Source organism: Sus scrofa, chromosome 1, assembly GCF_054392235.1.
Source record: "Sus scrofa isolate SSC_HxYL_T2T_F1_AM1 chromosome 1, Sscrofa_HxYL_maternal_Yorkshire_Landrace_v2.0, whole genome shotgun sequence".
NCBI classification, from domain to species: domain Eukaryota; kingdom Metazoa; phylum Chordata; class Mammalia; order Artiodactyla; family Suidae; genus Sus; species Sus scrofa.
In genome coordinates this window covers 274,707,511-274,728,283 of record NC_139383.1, presented here as the reverse complement: position 1 = coordinate 274,728,283, position 20,773 = coordinate 274,707,511, and the positions used below count along the sequence as shown (strand labels likewise).

Here is a 20,773-nt window from a genome sequence, read left to right as displayed (position 1 = left end):
TCCAGTTGTTGCAAAAGCTGGGGAACAGAGGTCAGGGAAATAGTCCTTGAGGATTAAAATTGTTACTGGAGTTCCTGTCATGGCTCAGTGGTTAATGAATCTGACTAGGAACCATGAGGTTGCAGGTTTAATCCCTGGCCTTGCTCAGTGGGTTAAGTATCCAGCATTGTCTTGAGCTGTGGTGTAGGCTGCAGACACGGCTCAGATCCCTCATTGCTATAGCTCTGGTGTAGGCCAGTGGCTGAAGCTCTGATTAGACCCCTAGCCTGGGAACCTCCATATGCCACAGGTGTGGCCCTAGAAAAGAGAAAAATAAAATAAAAACAATTGTTATAGCTAAAAATTTCAGCCTAAAACATAAAATAATTGGTTTTAAAAGGTTGATGGGTAGTAGCTGCAAATCTCAAGAGAATGGAAAAACTCCCCCTATTGTCTCAGTCTCAGCAGTAACACAGGTGAATCTGAGAAGCCCATTGGGAAACATTGCTGAACCTCACTCCAGCTTATGTATCTGACTGTAATATAATTATCTCCAGAGAATAATGGTTTCTCCTCTTCCACCTTCTAAATCTCAAATGAGTTCCACTCATTGGAAAACATTAAACATGAGCAATCCAGAAAAGAAAAAATATGGAAAATGTAGTTTCTGGTCTCACCACTACAAGGAGGAGAAGCCTTAAAAATGGGTGATAATGGGAATTTCCCACTGTGGCACGGCGGGTTAAGTACCCAGCTTTGCTGCAGCTGTGATGTAGGTCTTGGATCCAGCTTAGATTTGATCCCTGGCCTGAAAACTTAAACATGCCATGGGTGCAGCAAAAAAGTGGGTTTTAATTATGCTAAATTAACAATAGACAATCTGATAGTGCATATGGTTGAGGAAGGAGGATTGGGTAGGATGCTGTGAGTCTCAGGAACAGGATGCAGAATGTGTGATGCAGAACCACACCAAATGAGCCCATTTTAGATCAGCTGAAATTCAGCTGGCCACAGAAGCATGAGCAAGAACAGCCAAGTTCAGAAAAACCACCATCCCAGGCTAGATCATCTAAGCCTCAACTAACCCTCAGATTCATAAGTAACAAATGCTTTCTCTGAAAGACATATCTTTATAAGAACCTCTCATCTCCAACACAGCATGTTTTAGATCAATATCTGGGTTGAGAACCTCAAGATTTATGGCATTAATTATTGGGCATTTCCTATAAATATCTTCACTTTGTGTCATGCAACTCACTTTGGCATCTAATGTCTCTCATGCCTTGGTGACTCAGTTGAATCTTCCAGTTTGACTGAAACACTGTTCCCTTTGCCCTTGATCATTAAGACTATCTAGAACATAATGCATCAGGATAATTCAGATTTGTTAATTCTCAAGGAATGTAACGTCTTCTCTAGGAAGTTCTTCAATATACCCTCTGCCACTAGGCTGAGATAATGAGTCCTCCCTAGGACACAGTGTTGTGTATCAGTGATTCTGGTCCTTGGCTAAGTCATTCTGGGGTCAGATATCAAAGATTCAAGTCTTCCTTTCACTAATCATGAAACTAAAGTCTTTTTCGCCTATTTATGCCTGAGTTTCCCAACATATCTCTGAGGGTTTTAGTCAAGATTAAACTAGATGGTTTGAATATAAGTGGATATATATGACATAATAGCCACTGGAAAAAAGCAGATGGTTTTTAATAAGCTCTTTGAGGAGTTCCTGCTGTGGTACAGCAGAAATGAATCTGACTAGGAACCATGAGGTTGTGGGTTTGATCCCTGGTCTCGCTCAATGGTTAAGGATCTGGCATTGCTGTGAGCTGTGGTGTAGGTTGCTGACACAGCTTGAATCCTGTTTTGCTGTGGCTGTGGTATAGACTGGCAGCTGTAGCTCCAATTAGATCCCTAGCCTGGGAACCTCCATATGCTGCAGGTGAAGCCCTAAAAGACAAAAATAATTATAATAAGCTTTTTTACAATAATTGAATCAGTGGAGATGACATTTATTTTGTTGTCGAATATTTGCAAGTGTTGGGGGAGAAAATAAATGTGAGATATATTCCTGAAGGACAATAAAACAATCCATTTTTATGTAAGGAGAGTAAAATTTAATATGTTTTCCCTGTAAATTCTGGCAGGATTTGGGGTTCCTTGATGCCTGGGTACATGGGGGCAGGGAGAAGCCACATTCTCACTGAAATGGAAAATTCTTCAGAAATGGAGATGTGAAGTACAGACAGGTTTTATAAAACTTTAAAATTTGGGGGAAGGCCAACCCTGGCAACTTCCATTTAATGATACCAGCCAAAGAGACATAGCATCCTCAAAGTATTTCACCATTATCTGAGAAAAGAGCAAAGTAAGTGCTATGATGCATATTCCCCTTTACTATTCCCCTTAACATGTGTAAGAATAAGATAAGCAGAGATTTCTGAGGGGCAGCTGAGGAAGGAAGACAAGTGAGCTATATTTTTAACAACTTATATTTACAGGTAAATGAAGAAATAAAATCACAGGGATGTTTTAAAAGAAAGTTTAAGTATCAATTGGCAGAGTAGCTTTTCTTACTCCTGAGTTTTCTCCAGGCCATTTTCATGCCCATGTTGAATGTTGGGGTTCAACATGGGCATGACCACTGTGTACATCAGTAAAGCAATTATGTTACTGTCATTGGTGTTGTTGGATAAGGGAAGAAAATATAGACTGATAATTGCCCCATAGTAGAATCACTGCTGAGATATGTGATCCACACATGGACAAGGCTTTGCAGATGCCCTTGGTAGAGGGAACCCAGAGGACAGTGGCCCCAATATGGCCTTAAGAAACCAGATTGCATAAGAATGGAAGCATGATGGATGTTAATCCTGCAGTGAAGATTACCAATTGGTTGAGGTATGTGTCTGAGCAGGACAATCTGAGCAGGGCAGCAAGGTCACAGAAGAAGTGGGGGATGGTGTTGTCAGCACAGAAGGAGAGTCAAGCTAGGAGAATGGGTGTGCAAAAGAGCACAAGCACAAGAAATGATACAGAATCCAGCCACCAGCATGACACACATACTCTGACTCATGATGATGGCATAATTCAGATGGTCACATACCTGTCATAGGTCATTGAAGTGATCAGTAAACTGTCTAGATCAACAAAGAGTATGAAACAATAAATCTGTTGTATGTACCTGGCATAAGGGATGGATTGATCCAGAGTCTGCATTTCCATCAGCATCTTTGGGACAGTGACCAATGAAAAGGAGATGTCCGTGAGGGCCAAGTGGCTGAGGAAGAAGTACATGGGGGTGTGGAGGTGAGGTTCCAGCCTGATGAGCAGGATGATGAGCAGGTTCCCCAGCACCATGGTCAGGTACATGCTCAGGATCAGGGCAAAGAGCATGCCCTGCTGCTCTGGCCTTATGGGGAGCTCCAGGAAGAAGAAATTGGAAATATGGCTCTGGTTCTCCCTCCTCATGCTGGTGCATCAGTTAGAGGGGACTACTGGAGAAAGTTGAATGGAAAAGGTGGAATGGCCTGGGATAGAAAAATGATCAGTATACCATAGTGTAATAGAGATGTTCTCTTGATTTATGGAAGGTCTTCATTCATATTTTCATACATTTACTGTATTTTGCTGGATAAATGAAAAAAGTGTAGGTTTCTTTCTCAGTCTAGTGTTAATCTCTAATAAATGACAATGATAACAGTTAATGTTTATTAAGTGCTGTCCTTATATATTATTCTAAAAGCTTGCATTTATTAAATGATGAGAATGTCTTGAGAATATGAGTTAGGTAGGTATAGTTATTATTTCTACCTTCTGCATGGGATACCTGAGTCAGGCATTCTCATAGTCACTGTGGTAAGAAGAGAAACTGGGATTTGGACACAAGCATTTTCATGCAGAATTGATTATCTGGAAGCAAAACAAATTCTTTGACATCAGAAATCTCTTTGCCCTTTGTAATTTTGTGTGTGATGATCTATTAAATCCTGCATTCTCTGTTTCTCTTCATATTCCATGATTATTTCTAATTTGTTCATTGCGTGTAGACTCAGAGTCTATCAAAGGTGATTCATGAACACAAAATATAAATTTGTAAATCAAATACAATATGTCACATCCAATTCAATTCATCATGACAACCTCTTTAAGAAACTTACATTAGGTCTTGTTCAAGATCCAGGTTTAATCTTAGTAATCCTGAGGCACCATGTCACTTGTCTGCACATTCAAAGTACAACCTAAAAGCCAAATGTAACCCCTTTTAAAAGGAATTCTAATCTTTCAGAGTCTCTAGTGTAGCCCATGAGAGATTTATTTCCTAATACAAAACAATATTTATTAAAATTTCTATGTAGATTTTAAATTTTTTATTTTTATTTTTATTTATTTTTTGTAATTTATTTTTTTCCCACTGTACAGCAATGGGATCAAGTTATCCTTACATATATACATTTTTCCCCCACCCTTTGTTCTGTTGCCATATGAGCATCTAAACATAGTTCTCAATGCTACTCAGCAGGAAGTTTTTAAAAATGTTTTATTGAAGTATAGGTGGTCTACAATATTGTGATAATTTCTGTTGTACAACAACATGATTTAGTTATACATATATTTATACCATTATTTTTCACATTCTTTTCCCACATAGTCATCATATAACATTGTGTAGAGTTCTCTATGCTATACAATTCCCCTTTAGCCAATGATTCCATGTACCACTGTATGCATATGACACACTGTTAAACTATATCTTTTGTAAAGAAGGTGGAGATTCACTATAACCTATCAAAGTTTATTATAAAATTATGTTGGCTACAACAAATAATGTATTATCATGAGTTCCCATTGTTACTCAGCAGTAATGACCTGACTGGTATCCATAAAGATTCAGGTTCAATACCTGTCACAATTCAATGCTGGTTAAGGATATGTCATTGCAATGAGGTGAAGTGTAGGTTACAGATGCTTCTGGGGTCTGGCATTGCTGTGGCTGTGGCTGTAGCCAGCAGCTGCAGCTCTTATTTGACACCTTGCCTGGGAATTTCCATATGCCAGGAGTGCAGCCCTAAAAAAGCAAAAAAAAAAAAAAAATACAAAATTAAGCCCGTAGGTGAAAATTCATGTAAATGAGTACAGCGAAGTAACCGTCTCCTGATGTCAGAACTCGATATCAAATTAAGGTATGTATGACTTCTTTACCAACATATCTCCCAGAAACAAGTGAAAGATAGTTTGCTACTTAATCCTAAAGTCAAAGTCTTGCTGGACAGTTTCAAGCACCCTGGACCAAACTCTAATCCCACAACAGATTGTATAAAATGAGAATTGGAATACTCCATCTCATTTTTAATGATTCTTTAGATTATTTGGGTCAATTTTTCTTGGAAAGGGCATGCAGAATTGTGCCTATATAGTGTGATTTTCAGATCAGTATTGATTTTTCCATATCTCTACTCAAAACAAAAACACCAATAGGCTGCTGGATTCTTTCAGCAAGAAAAAAAAATCTTTAAGGTCCCAACTATAGATTAAGCTTAAAAGTAAATATTCCTGGGAGAGCCCTATGGCCAACTCATGGAGATAGAATGGCTGGGAAAAGTTCACTATTTAGGGACCAGGTTTGGATGGCCAAACAAGGGCATTGACCACTTCAGTCAAAGTGAGAATGGTAGGAGATTGGGGATTACAGGATTAAGGACCAAGGCTGTGGACACTGATAATAAAAGTGCTGTCTGTCCAATTTGGCTAAATGACTGCTATAGGGCTAGAAATAGTCACACTGTTAATAAAATCTGATTTAGCACCTAACTTTTGCTTTTCAGATACTATTTACTTCTTCCCAAAACCTTTCAACATAGACATTCTGCTCCTCATTTTAGAAATGACAGCATTGGGAGGTAGTGATAAAACTTGCCCAATGTTATAGCACTAGTTTGTGCTGGCCCTAGGATTTGATCACATGTCTATCTGGCTTCAAAAACTATATTCATCCCACTATATTTCATGCCTTCATTAGCTATGTCCTCAAGTTAAATTGTATTTGCTGCCTAAGAACATTCAAGAAATTTGGAATGCATTCCTACTGTTCCAGTCAGGTTAAGGATCTGGCATTTTCTCTGCAGTAGCTTGGGTCACTGCTGAGGTGCAGGCTTGATCCCTGGGCAAGCTCAGTAGGTCTAAAATCCAGTATTGCTGCAGCTGTGAAATAAGTCATACCTGCATCTTGGATTTGATCCCTATTCTGGGAACTTCATACGTTGCAAGTGTAGTCCCCCCAAAATAAGAATTTTGGGAGGTAAATAAGAAAGTTTGAGGATGAGTGAAAAATCTGTGTTTTCAAGATATGGGCATAGAAGGTAATATCAATAATATCAATAACAATATTGTAATAATCATTCATTAATAATGTTTATTGTGTGAATAATAGAGGCCAATTTCAGTAATATGCACTTTATATCAGCCTAACAGTGCCACAATAAAGGCATTATTCTCACTAAACCCTTTGGAAACTCAGCCTTAAGAGCAAAAATAATTTGCTATAGATCATTCATCATGAAAATGATGGACAGGTCATTCAATCCCATGTTTCTAACCACCATGATACATTGATTCCCTTAGAGCAAGTTTTAACAGAAAAGAGTCATCTGAATATGAACTTCTCATTAAAGAGAAGACGGGGTCTGTTATTTTCCCAAAGATTTTGGGTGGATGTATTGCCTCAGTCCTTAATCAGATGATCAGAAGACCATCTAATAGGAGACCAGCTACTGTATTTACAAAGACAGCTGCTCATAAAATGAATTTCTCTGGGCTCCAAGACACAATCCTAGTTGATGTTTTTCAAAGACTAGTTAATGTCTATTGGTAGGTGAAAGGTTAAGGCAATTATGATAATCATCCCCTGGAAGTAATAGAGTTATATAGCTAGTAAAATGAATTCATGAAGTTTATGATGTAATTTTTGAAGGAACATAATTGAAAATTTTAGGTAGGCAAGTTTACAACTCTTTGTAAAAACAATGCAGATTTTATCATAAACATTATGTTTATTATTTTTAAACCTGGAAGGTTTTTAATTCTTAGTTTTTGTCTTTTTAGGGCCGCAGCCATGGCATATGGAGGTTCCCAAGCTAGGGGTCCCATTGGAGCTGTAGATTCCAGCCTAAACCACCACCACAGCAATGAGCGATCAGAGCCATGTCTGCAAACTACATCATAGCTCATGTCAACACCAGATCCTTAACCCACTGAGCGAGGCCAGGGATTGAACCCACAAGCTCATGGTTCCCATTTGGATTCATTTACACTACATCGTGATGGGAACTCCTAAACCTGGAAGGTGTTGTTCACAGCTCGCATATGTGCCAGACATTCAGCATCTTCTTAAAGGGGAAAGTATGAAAGCCAAGGAGTTGCAATCATTTTCTACCTACGTTATTTGAGATGATACAACAAAATTATAAAAGTTCTTGGCAGAACTTTAATTATCTGCAAGATTTTGTAACAGACCATTCATGCACACACACACACTGCTGAGTGAAGTATAAAGGCATCTTCCTTCACTATCTCAGGAGTGACAAATTAAAAAAATTTAGCTCCAGGGTATGAGGTAATTTTTCATTTTCTCCACAAAAAAAACTTAGATCTAGAATGGGGAGAGGCCACAAGCTCAAACTTTAAGTGAGGAGGTGGTACACTCTTTTTAACCAGAACCAAAGCAATGACAAAAGTACTCATTTTATCAGCCAGGACAGAACCTAGGGGACTGAGGTCAATACATTCTGTTGAGAGACAATTTGGGAGTGATAAATGCACTTCCCTTAACTATTCCCCATGGAGGTGTGCCTTTGTCAGATACTAAAGATAGTCAACTCTTTTGTGTATATAAATGAGGATGCATCATTTGCAGACTCATTTAGAGAATGTTCACATTGATAATCTCATTTAATGCTCCCAATCATTCCTGAGGGAGATAGTATTTTTCTTATTTCATTGCAATGAGAGTGGCTCAAAAGAAAATGGGAAAAGGAGGATGTTTCAAACCCAAACACATTAACTTCAAATCTAAAGCCTTTTTCCATTGCATCCCAATGGCTCTCCTGCAGCAGTGGGCTCTGTATCCTGTGGACTTCTTCCTTCTACATTCAGTCCAGATGTGGGAGGAGTGTTGATATTCATCCCTGTGGAATAAAAACATTTAGCCAGGAGTAATTGGGCTTCTGTTTCTCAGAAATAGAGTTTTGTTTCTTCTTACAGACATACCTGAATGCATATAGGGATTTTTAAATTATGGCACAAAATAAAAGTTGTAATAGGGCTCAAAATATATTCTTTAACCATAAGAATGGGTGTGAGAAGCCTTCAGAAATCTACTCCATTCAGACTGGCAGCAATAAAGACACAGAATCAAATGACAGAGATAGTATTTTATTCTTCTTTTCAACAATTTATTTACTTATTCATAAAAATATTTTATACCTATGAGGTGTTAAGAAACTTGTGCAGTGCTGTGAATAAATATTTTGAAACACTTTTTTTTTCTTTAAAAGAGCTCCCAATCTAGTGAGCAGAATAGACAAAACAGTGTGTGTCAAATGATGTAATGAAGGTGAGTGCTGAGTTGTATGGGAGAACTGAGGAAGGGCTATCAAATCCAAATTTACAGGGTCAAGAAAAGTAGGTTTCAGGAAGGAAGTCTCAAGTAAACACAGACCAAAGACAACTGAAACAATAAAAGGTGATGTGGGCAGTTTAGAGACAGAGCATTTAGAAGGGAGCAAAACAGGAACAGGAAAACACATGGAGAAGAGAAAAGGTGACAAATTCAGGAAGCAGTTATCAGGAAAATTAGAATGGCTGAAATGTACACTTCAAGAGGTTTAGGATGAGGTCAGATAAACTAGCATAAATGAATCATGCAGAACCTTGGAGGCCATGTCTTTATCTTTATGACTTACTTCAGTCAGGATGAGAGTCTCTAGTTCCATCAGCTTTGCTTCAAATGGCAATATTTTGTTACTTTATGGCTAAGTCATAGTCCAGTGTGTATATATACCACATCTTCCTAATCCAGTCATCTGTCAATGGACATTTGTTCCATGTCTTGGCTATTGTGAATAGAGCTGCATTGAACATGTGGGTGCATGAGTCTTTTTCAAGGAAAATCTTGTCTTAATATGTGCCCAAGAGTGTGATTGCTGGGTCCAATGGTAGTTCTATGTATAGTATTCTAAGGTACCCCCATACTGTTTCTATAGTGGTTGTACAAGCTTCCATTCCCACCTAGAGTTCAGAAGGATCTCTTTTCTCAACACGCCATCCAGCAATTGTTATTTGTGGACTTATTAATTATGGCCATTCTGACTGGTCTGAGGTGGTATCTCATGGGAGATTTGATTTACATTTCTCTAATAATCAGGTAAGTTGAGCATTTTTTCATGTGCTGCTTGGCCGTCTGTATATCTTCCTTGGAGAAATGTCTATTCAGGTCATTTGCCCATTTTTACATTAGGTTGTTGGCTTTTTTTCTGTTGAGTTGTATAAGTTGTAAAATTTATATTGAACCACAAAATACCCTGAATTGTCAAAGCATTTCTTATGATCAAAAACCTAGCAGAAGGCATAACTCTCCCAGAGTTCAGGTGATATTACAGAGCAACAGTAATCAAGACAGTGTAGTACTGGTTCAAAACAGACATACAGACCAATAGAACAGAACAGAGAACCAAGAAATAAACCCAAACACCTATGGTCAATTAATCTTTGACAAATAAAGCAAGAACATAAAAATGGGGAAAAGACTGTCATTTCAGCAAATATTGCTGGGAAACATGGACAGCTGCATGAAAGTCCATGAAATTAGGACACACCCTCATACCATGCACCAAAATAAACTCAAAATGTCTTAAAGACATAAATATAAGACAAGACACCATCAAACTCCTGGAAGAAAACATAGGCAAAATATTCTCTGACATCAATCTTACATATGGTTTCTCAGGTCAGTCTTCCAAAGCAGCAGAAATAAGAACAAAAATAAACAAGTGGGACCTAATCAAACTGACAAGCTTTTGCACAGCAAAGGAAAAATAAAGGAAACAAAGAGACAACTTACAGAGTGGTAGAAAATAGCTTCAAATGATGCAACTGACAAGGTCTTAATCTCTAAAATATACAAATAACTGATACAGCTCAACATCAAAAATGCCAAAACCAATGGGAAAAAAATGGGCAAAAGACCTGAATAGACATTTCTTCAAGGAAGATATACAGATGGCCAGTAAGCACATGAAAAAATGCTCAACATCACTAATCATTAGAGAAATGCAAATCAAAACTACATGAAAAACCACCTTTTTTTGGGAACATTGCTTATATTGCAACTCACTCACTCCTCCTATAGTGTTTTTTTTTTTCCTTTTTTTTTTTTGTATTTCCACAAAGCCTCAACCAAAACCAATCAGAACAATAAAATGTTAAAATGTGAGGCCCAGGTAGGAAATGGTGAATACCTGCACTCAAATCTTGGCCTCAGCCCTTGACATCCATCACTGTGTGCCCTTGAGCATGATTGTTGATCCTTCTCTGCCTCTGTCTCCTAATCTGGCTTAGCACAGTGTCTAGCATATAGGAGGTTCTCCATGTGTCAGTTTATCTGGAATTGCATTCTTGCAGATGCAAAATTCATTTTGTACATCAAAACCTATGCTTTTAAAAACATAAACTAGATAGAACATAACATAAAATGCAAGAATATATAGCACCATCTAGGTATTATCCTAAAGCAGCACTAAAATTTTACTTTTAAAAGTGCTTCCTGAGTCATAGTGAAGATAGAAATGTTGATTCCTAACAGTCAATGATAAAAATCACTAAGTCATAGAAAATTAACTTGCATTCCTCCAGGAGCCAACGCTGAACCAAGAATTAAGTACAAATAGTATATTTGGGGATTGAAGAAAGCAGCAAGAGGGGAGTGGGAAAGGAAGATGTGGAAAGTAAGGCTATAGACAAAGGACAAATAGCAGACAATCATCACCCAGGTAACTGAAGCTAATTCCACTGTGGAGACACTAGAATCCAGCACACCTCAGATTTGTGCACTTTGATTTTACAAAGATTCTACTGGCCAATATTCTAGAAACTTTATTTGGCTTGTACCTAAAATGTAGGACTTCAGAAGTCTGAGTTGAGGGTCTCTCCGGTCCTTCTGATCTGATATACACAACATTGTGGCAGTAACACAGGGTCACCACAGCTAGAAAGAAGCTTCCGAGATCAAGTTTTGCTCTACCTATCTGTTAACCTCAAATATCAAAAAGGACAAAATAAACCTTCAAAGATGATCTCAAGCTGGAAATATTTCTTTGTTCTCGATATCTCACTCCTAAGACTCATTAATGCCACAACAAATTATCCTGTTATTCCAAAGGTTAATTTTAAAGAACATGAAGTTTTTAAATTTAAGTTAACTTTTCTGGGAAGTTTAAACATCAGTATTTTTTCCCATAGTGCAAGATTGTTTCCTGTATGGGTTATTTTTCATCTATTTTTTATTCATTCATTTATTCTTGCTGTCTTGTTCTTCCTTTAAACCACTTTTATTCAATGGACTTTAATTATTTATTTTATTTGATGTAACCAAACTTAATACAAAAAATAAAGTGACTATGCTTTTCTCTTGTCACTTTGCAATTCCTAATGATTTCCTTTGGGTCAACTGTGAGTATGGCCCAATAAGATCCTTTTGAGTAGGATATTGTTCTACCAAATTCTCAGAAGCCACTCAGTCCTTTGGCTATTTGGATCTCATTGTAGCTAGTAATTCTTCTTTTTTAAACTCCCTGCAGCTTATCATCTGCGAAATGATGATTAAGGCTTGGAAACAGAGCCTGGAACAGAAGGAGAAGTGATGATGCTTGAGGTCTTTCCTCCATGGGCTCATTCTCTAAGGTCCCCAGCACAAACCTCTCTCCAGTGGGACACATTTCCTAGAGGAACCAAAGGGGAAATTGGGCAATTAATCTAGGTCTGAGGGATGTCTTTAACTGTAAATTACAAGTTCATCTCCCGGTACCTTAGGGCTTTCTCCTCGGTTAAGTATACCCTGAAATTCATAGTTCTGGGGCTGGTAGACAGGGATGAGAGCATGAGCTTGTTGCTTTTCTTTTTGATGCTCAAGAGATGTTGAGAACCTTCGAAGCTAATATTAAGGTCCCTTAAAGAGATACTTGGGGCATATTTAGCCACGACACATGGGATTATAAATGCAAACAAGGTCAGTATTGGGGATAGTATTGATAATGTTTTCTCAGCAGGATTTGGGCTTATATGTGGATCTAGGAGAGGAAATATCAGAAAGCTGAGTTTTATATGGAATAGAAGAGAGAATACAAAAGACAGAAAATGAGAGAGGTGGGGAGCATATTTAAAATCATGGAGTGACAAAGAATGAAGATGGAGTGGCTGAGAGAATGAGAACTGGGAAAGGAGGAAGGAGAAAATGAGAAGGAAAGACAAAGCAAAGGGATAAACCAAAAGAAAGAAAAAAGAAAAAAGAGATAAAATAGAGACACAGGGAAGAACTTTCTTATAGGAGGAATTTCACTTGCTTTAGATCCTGACATAGTCCAGTTCCTGAGTATAGGATAGGGTGTTTTTGAGTCACATTTTTGATCAGTGGCAAATGCTTCTAATGAGAAGAATATCCTCATTTCTTTACTTGTTAGGTAGGAGTTAGCTCTGTGAAGCCCTGCTATTTTGTTGTATACAAGGCAGAAAATGGGGAAGGAAATAGGGAATTTTGTTGTATACTTGTTCCCAGATAACAGGAGTATTTTATTATACCTGAAATCTTCCCATTACTGGTGTAGCAATTTCTTATTGCTGCTTTAACAAATTGTCACAAATGTAATGGCTTAAAACCCCACAGATTTATTATCTATAGTTCTGAATGTCAGAAGTCTGATATTTGGCTTTTCTTCTTAACGCTCTGAAATAAAATTGTATCTGTTCCTTTTCCTGCTTCTAGAGGCCACCTGAGACCCCATACATTCATTATTTTTGTCCCTTCTCTGTCTTCTATGCCAGGATCATAACATCTTAAAATACCTCTCTGATTGACTCTTCTGCTTCCTCCTTCTACATTTCAGGACACCTGTGATTACATTAGGTCCACCCAGATAATCTAGGATAATCATGTATTAAATTCAGCCTTAGTATATAAACCATAATTCCACCTGCACCTTAGTTCTCCCTTGCCAGATAGCAGATCAGATCCACAGGTTCTAGGCATTAGGATGTGAACATCTTCCAAGGTTATTATTTCTGCTTACTGAAACTAACCAGGAAGTGTTGTGTAAATGGTGGAGCCATTTGATAGGGACATGAAACTTGGGATACAGCTAAAATCTCAATTATTTTGGCATCTTTAGATAATCATCTTTATTTTCATTATGGGTAGTTGCATAGGAAGGAATGGAAATGTATTAAACATATACTTTTCATAGATAGATTGAGCTGTTGTTATCATTTAACCTCCTCTGTGTTGACAGTAGAAAATAAGCCACAAATAAATTCTCATAGAATATTTGCTGGGAGTCAGACTGGCCTTTGCTTTCCCAACATGACATGGGACCTCAGGGAACCCAACCACCAAAAGAGAGGCTAAATGACATCAAATTTAAATGGACTTGTCCAGGGAAGTTGGAATGGAGACATCAGCAAGAGTCAGTGTGGTGGGGGTGAGGAGGAAAAGATTGTAAATGAAGTAGAGACACAGATTTCTCAGGGTCTTTAAGCCATATTAAGGCTTTTACATTTCATCTTAAGATCAGTGGAAATCTGTTGAGAGTTTTTAAACAGAAGAAGTTGTTTGGGCTTTTCAAAGAGGAATATTTTTAAAAATCCCTCTTATTCTGCAGTATGGAGAATGGGTTAATACAATTCAGAGTTTCTTAAAGACCCTCTCTGAATTGGAAACAACAAAATGGATGTACATCAATTGGTGTTCTTTATCAAATATGATATCATACTTTATATTCTTTTCTTTCAAAAGTATGCCTCCCATCTGAAATTTATTTTTTATTTTTTAAGTTTTTATTTATTTATATTTATTTCCCCAATGCATTATTTTTTTTCCTACTGTACAGCATGGTGACCCAGTTTCACATCAACAGATGATGGATTAGGAGGATGTGCAATATATAGACAATGGAATACTACTCAGCCATAAAAAGGTATGAAATAATGCCACTGGCAGCAACATGGGTGGAACTAGAGACTGTCATACTGAGTGAAATAAGTCAGAAAGAGAAAGACAAATACCACATGATATCACTTAAATCTGGAATCTAATATATGGCACAAATGAAACTTTCCACAGAAAAGAAAACCATCTGAAATTTAACAGTGGTTGTTGAGGTCACATCTTCTACAGGATTCTGTGCATTGGTTGATGAGTTGGACTACAAACCACAAAACATTGTTGGGGCAATAACCAGCCTGATGTATCATTTCCATGCACTAGTCCTAAGTAACACAGATGTGCAAATTCTATTTTGTCATTGAACCAAGAAAAAGAGGCTCTCTTTAACATTTCCTCATTGATAATTCTTCTAATTCCCTTATGTGTCAGTGTAAAAGGAATATATGAGAAACAGCCTAAGTTTCCCACTTTGCAAAATAAAACATGTAATTTTCATCTGTTATAATCAATTAATTCAGAGACCTTAATATTTGAAAGCATTCTTAATTCCCAGCAGAGAATAGCAGCATGAGGAAGGAGGAAACAGAGCCACATGTCTCAGTTATTCCTCCTGGGTCTCCCCATCTGGCCAGAGCAGCAGGGCAGGTTTTTTACCCTGTTCCTGGGCTTGTACCTGACCATGGTGCTTGGGAACCTGTTCAACATCCTGCTTATCAGGCTGAACCCTCACCTCCACACCCCCATGTACTTCTTCCTAAGCCATTTGGACCTCATAGATGTCTCCTTTTCATCATGCTGATGAACATGCAGACAAAAAAACCTATCCATCTCTTACCCAGAGTGCATCACACAGGTGTATTTCTATATACTTTTCAGTTGTCTTGATAATAACCTCCTTGTGATGGACTATGACAGGTATGTGGCAATCTGTCACCCTCTCCACTACACCACCATTATGAGAGAGGAACCCTGTGCTCTGCTGGTGGCTGGCTCCTGGAAGCTCTCTTGTGCCAGTGCTCTTTTTCACACCCTCCTGCTGGACCAGGGCTCCTTCTGTGCTGACAACGTCATTCCCCATTTTTTCTGTAGCTTCCCCAACCTACACAAGCTCTCCTTCTCAGACACCTCTCTGAATGATCTGGTCATATTGACTGGAGGGGCTAGGGTTGTGATTTTTCCACTGAGTGGCATCCTGGTCTCTTATGGCCACATTGGGCTCTCCATCCTGAGGATCCCCTCTACTAAAGGGATCTGCAACCTGTGGTGTCTCTGTTCTATGGGACAATTATGGCACTGTACCTTTCCTCCTCATTGGGCCAGTCCCATGAAAAAGATATCATTGCTTCTGTGATGTACACAGTGGTCACACCCATGCTGAATCCTTTCATCTACAGCCTGAGAAACAGAGACATGACATTGGCTCTGGGGATTCTTTTCAGAAGCAGTAACCTGTTAGCCAAGTGAGAATCACTAAACCATGTGTTTATTTACTCACTGACCATGTAAGAAATGCTTGAAAATTGTGTGTTGAGCACCCATGTCTAGTATTTTATAACTGTACTTTAAATGGTCATTGTTATTAGATCAATATATATCACTTTAGTCATATCTCATCCATTTATTATTTGATAATACTAAATATGACATTACCCACATTGCACTTTCAACTTATGGTGTCAAAGCACCAAAATCATGTGTGTGTATGTGTGTGTGTGTGTTTACATTTTGGGTTTTTTTTTTGTGTTGTATTATTATATTTGTTTTTTTACAGATTTTTTAAGTGTGTGTGTCTGTATACATATAATATTTTGTCATCTATCTTGGGCATTTATTTTCTGATTATTTATTTATTTATTTTTATTGTTATTTCCCCGACACATTTTTTTCCACTGTACAACATGGGGACCCAATTACACATATATTTATACATTCTTTTTTCTCCCATTGTCATGCTCCTTTGTAAGAGTCTAGACCTTGTCCTCAGTGCTATACAGCAGGATCTCATTGTTCATCCATTCCAAATGCAATATTTTGCATCTGTTAACCCCAAGCTCAAATCCATCCCACTCCCTTCCCCTCCCCCCAGGCAACTACAAGTCTATTTTCCAAGTCCACAATTTTCTTTTCTGTAGAAAGATTCCTTTGTCCTGTATATTAGATACCAAATATTAGTGATATCATATGGTATATGTCTTTTTCTTTCTGACTTACTTCACTCAGGATGAGGGTCTCCAGTTCTGTCCATGTTGATGCAAATGGCATTATTTCATTCCCCTTTATGGCTGCGTAGTATTCCTTTGTGTATATATACAACATCTTCCTAATCCATTCATCTGTTGATGGATATTTGTGTTGCTTCCATGTTTTGGCTATTGAGCTACAATAAACATACAGGCACATGTGTCTTTTTTAAGGAAAGCTTTGTTTGGATATATGCCCAAGAGTGGGATTTCTGGGTCATTAGGTATTTCTTTGTATAGATTTCTAAGGTACCTCCATAATGTTCTCCATATTGGTTATACCCACTAACATTCCCACCAACAGTGCAGGAGGGTACCCTTTTCCCCACACTCCCTCCAGCATTTGTTATTTGTGGACTTATTAATGATGGCCATTCTGACTGGTGTGAAGTCTTATCTAATATTTATTTTGATTTGCATTTCTCTAATAATCAGGGATATTGAAAATTGTTTCATGTGATTGTTGGCTGTCTATATATCTTTGGAAAAATGTCTATTCAGGTCTTTTGCCCATTTTTCAATTGGGTTGTTGGCTTTTTTGTTGTTGAGTTGCATAAGTTGTTTGTATATTTTAGAGATTAAGCCCTTGTCAGTTGCATCACTTGAAACTATTTTCTCCCATTCTGTAAGGTGTCTCTTTGCTTTATTTTTGGTTTCCTTTGCTATGCAAAAGCTTGTCAGTGTGATGAGGTCCCATTGGTTTATTTTTGCTTTTACATCTGTTGCTCTGGGAGACTGACCTGAGAAATTGTCAGGTTGATGCAAGAGAATGTTTTGCCTATGTTATACCCGAGGTGTTTGAATTTTGTCTTATTGCATATTTAAGTCTTTAAGCCATTTTAAGTTTATTTTTGTGCATGTTGTGAGGGTATGTTCTAGTTTCATTGATTTGTATGCATCTGTCCAGGTATCCCAACAATACTTGCTGAAAAGTTTGTCTTTTTCCCATTTTATGTTCTTGCCTCCTTTGCCAAATTTAATTGACCATAGGCGTCTGGGTTTATTTCTGGGTTCTCTATTCTTTTCCATTGGTTTCTATGTCTGTTTTGGTATGAGTACCACATTGTCTTGATGATTGTGCGTTTGTAATAGTGCCTGAAGTCGGGGAGAGTTATGCCTCCTGCTTTCTTTTTGTTCTTCAGAATTGCTATAGCAACTCTGGGTCTTTTGTGGTTCCATATAAATTTTTGGACTGTTTGTTCTATTTCTGTGAAGAATGTAATGGATAATTTTATAGGGATTGCATTGAACCTGTAGTTTGATTAGGTGAGTATGGCCATTTTTACAGTATTAATTTTTCCAACCCAAGAGCATGGAATATCCTTTCATTTATTTACATCTACTTTAATTTCTTTGATGAATGTTTTATAGTTCTCAGCATATAATTCCTTTACCTCCTTGGTCAGTTGTATTCCCAGGTATTTGATTTTTTAGGGTACAATGTTAAAAGGTATTGCATTTTGTATTCCTTTTCTAAAATTTCATTGTTAGTGCACAGAAATGTGACTGATTTCTGAATGTTAATATTATATCCTGCTACTTTGCTGAATTTGTTGATCAGTTCAAGTAGTTTTTTGGTTGAGTCTCTAGGGTTTTCTATATACAGTATCATGTCATCTGTATACAGGGACAGTTTTACCTCTTCTCTTCCTATTTGGATGTATTTTATTTCTGTTGTTTGTCTGATTGCTGTGGCTAGGATTTCCAATACTATGTTGCTAAGAGAGGGGAGAGTGGGCATCCTTGTCTTGTTCCATATTTTAGTGGGAAGACTTTAAGCTCTTCTCCATTGAGTGTTATATTTGCTGTGGGTTTGTCATAAAGGGTTTTTATTATGTTAAGGTTTTTACTCTCTGTACCCACTTTGGTAAGTGTTTTGATCATGAATGTATGTTGAACTTTTTCAAATGCTCAATCATCTATTGAGATGATCATGTGGTTTTTGACTCTTCTTCTGTTAATTAAACATTTTGCATTATGTTGAATCATCCTTGTGAACCTGGGATGAATCCTACCTGGTCATGCTGTATGATTTTTTGATATGTTGTTGGATTCAGTTGGCTAAGATTTTTTTGAGAATTTTTACAATTCTTGAAATTGTTCCATGTGCACTTGAGAATGTATATTCTCATTTTTTTTTTGGATTTTATGTCCTGAAAATGTTTATTAAGTCTAACTTTTCCATTGTGTCCTTTAGGATCTCTGTTTCTTTGTTGATTTTCCATCTAGAGGAACTGTCCATTGATGTGGGTGGTGTGTTAAACTCTCCTGCTATTATTGTAATCCCATCAATTTTCCTTTTATCTGTGATAGTATTTGTTGGATGTATCTGGGTGCTCCTATATTAGGGGCGTATGTATTGACAATTGTAATATCCTCTTCTTGTATTGATCCTTTAACCATTATGTAGTGTCCTTCTTTGTCTTTCTTTATGGCCTTTGTTTTAAAGTCTATTTTGTCTGATATGAGTATTGCAACTCCTGCTTTCCTGTCTTTCCCATTGGAATGAAATATTTTTTCCCATCCCCTCACTTTCAACCTGTGTGTGTCCTTTCCCTAGAGTGAGTTTCTCATAGACAGCAGATTGAGGGTTTTTGCTTTTTTATCCAATCTGCCACTCTGTGTCTTTTGATTGGAGCATTCAGTCCATTGACATTTAAGGTGATTATTGATAGATATGTGTTTATTGCCATTTTAAACCTTGTTTTCCAGTTGATGCTATGTTTCTCTTTTCTTCCTTTCTTTCCTTAGTTGGATGGTTTCCATTTATTTTATACTTGAGTACTCTTCTTTTCAGTTTTGTGAATGTAATGGTCAGTTTTGTTTTGTGGTTGCCCTGTTTTTTAAGTATGTAAATCCCTGCCTATATCTGCTTTCTTTAGCCTGATAGTCATATAGGCTCAATCATATCATTAAAATAAAAAAGTATCTCTATTTTTTTTTTTTTTTTGCTTTCCTTCCCCACATTGTATGGTTTTGATGTTGGTTTGTTTGTTTTTACATCTTCATGTTTAGATCTATATGCTGGCTTATTTAACTGACTGCTTTCCAATTGTGGTTTCCTCCATCAAAATTCTTTTTCCTTCTTTCTCTCTCTCTCTCTCTTTCTCCCTCTCTCTCTCTCCCTCTTTTTAATTTAGAGAAGCCCTTTCGGTATTTTTTTTTTTAGAATGGGTTTAGTTTTGCTGTACTCTTTTAGCTTTTTTTTTGTTGTTGTTGGATAATTTTTTTTCTCTGACAAACAATTCTTTATTTTCCATTCCATTTGAAATGATATTCTTGCTGAGTAGATATTGTATGTTGCAGATTTTTTTCTTTCAACAGTTTAAGTATATCTTGCCACTCCCTCTGGCCTGCAGTGGTTCTGTAAAGAAATCAGTGGATAGCCTTATGAGTGTTTGCTTATAATTAATGCTCTTCTTTTATCTTGCTGCCTTTGGAATCCTCTCTTTAACTTTTGCCATTTTTATTATAATATGTCTTGATGTGGGCCTGTTTGGGTTCAATTTGTTTGGGGACCTCTGTGCTCCCTGTATCTTGATGTCAGTATCCTTTAGATTTGGAACATTTTCAGTCATATTTTTTTCAAACATATTTTCAAGAAATCCCCTTTTCTTTCTCCTCTCCTTCTGGGATTCTTATTGTGCGTAGATTGTCCAGCATTATATTATCCACAGGTCTCTTGCTTTCATGTTTTTTCCTTTCTTTTTCTGTCTGCTGTCCTGTTTGGGTGATTTCCATTATTCTGTCCTCCACGTCACTAATTCATTCCTCTGCATTATTCATTCTGTTCTTTATTACCATTATACAGTTTGTGTCTCTGCAAATGAATTTTCTCATTTTTCTTGGCTCCTCCTTATATTTTCTAGTTCCTTTCTAAATGAACCTGCATTACTGTTCATATCATATTTTAATTCCTTCCATATTTTCACTATCTCACTTTTGAACTCCCAAGTATGTCAGACTGTAGAGTTCAATTTCGTTGTTGACTGCTTTAGGTGAATTCTCCTGTTCCTTTAACTGGGAATGGTTTCTGAGCTTCTTCATCTTGCTTGTGTGTTTTTTTTTTCTTTTTCTTTGAATTTGGGGAAGCCAAACTGTAGTCTTTTAATGCTATTTCTATGCAAGAATACCTCTTTGAATTTTTTTTGGGGGGTACTATTTATTTTTGGTGTGGGAATTTGAATATTTGCTGTATCTTTCTTTGGTGTGAGGAGGGTGTTAGCGTCAGGATGCTTAATGTGTTTTCAAGGAGAAGGAGACAATGTATAGGGGTAGCAGTCAGTGCCTGGTCATTGGGTTCTCAATAGAAGCAAAGATCTGCAGGAAAGTTTTAATTAATAGAAAC

The 20,773-nt window shown here is 37.3% G+C and overlaps 1 protein-coding gene and 1 pseudogene across 3 annotated transcripts in view; both read left to right on the top strand.

Moving 5' to 3' along the window:
• Positions 1-20,773, top strand: part of LOC146407216 (olfactory receptor 1N2-like) — a 204,885-nt gene that overhangs the window by 136,774 nt on the left and 47,338 nt on the right. The window lies entirely within an intron of this gene.
• LOC146407217 (olfactory receptor 1J4-like) lies at positions 14,117-15,784 on the top strand (annotated as a pseudogene).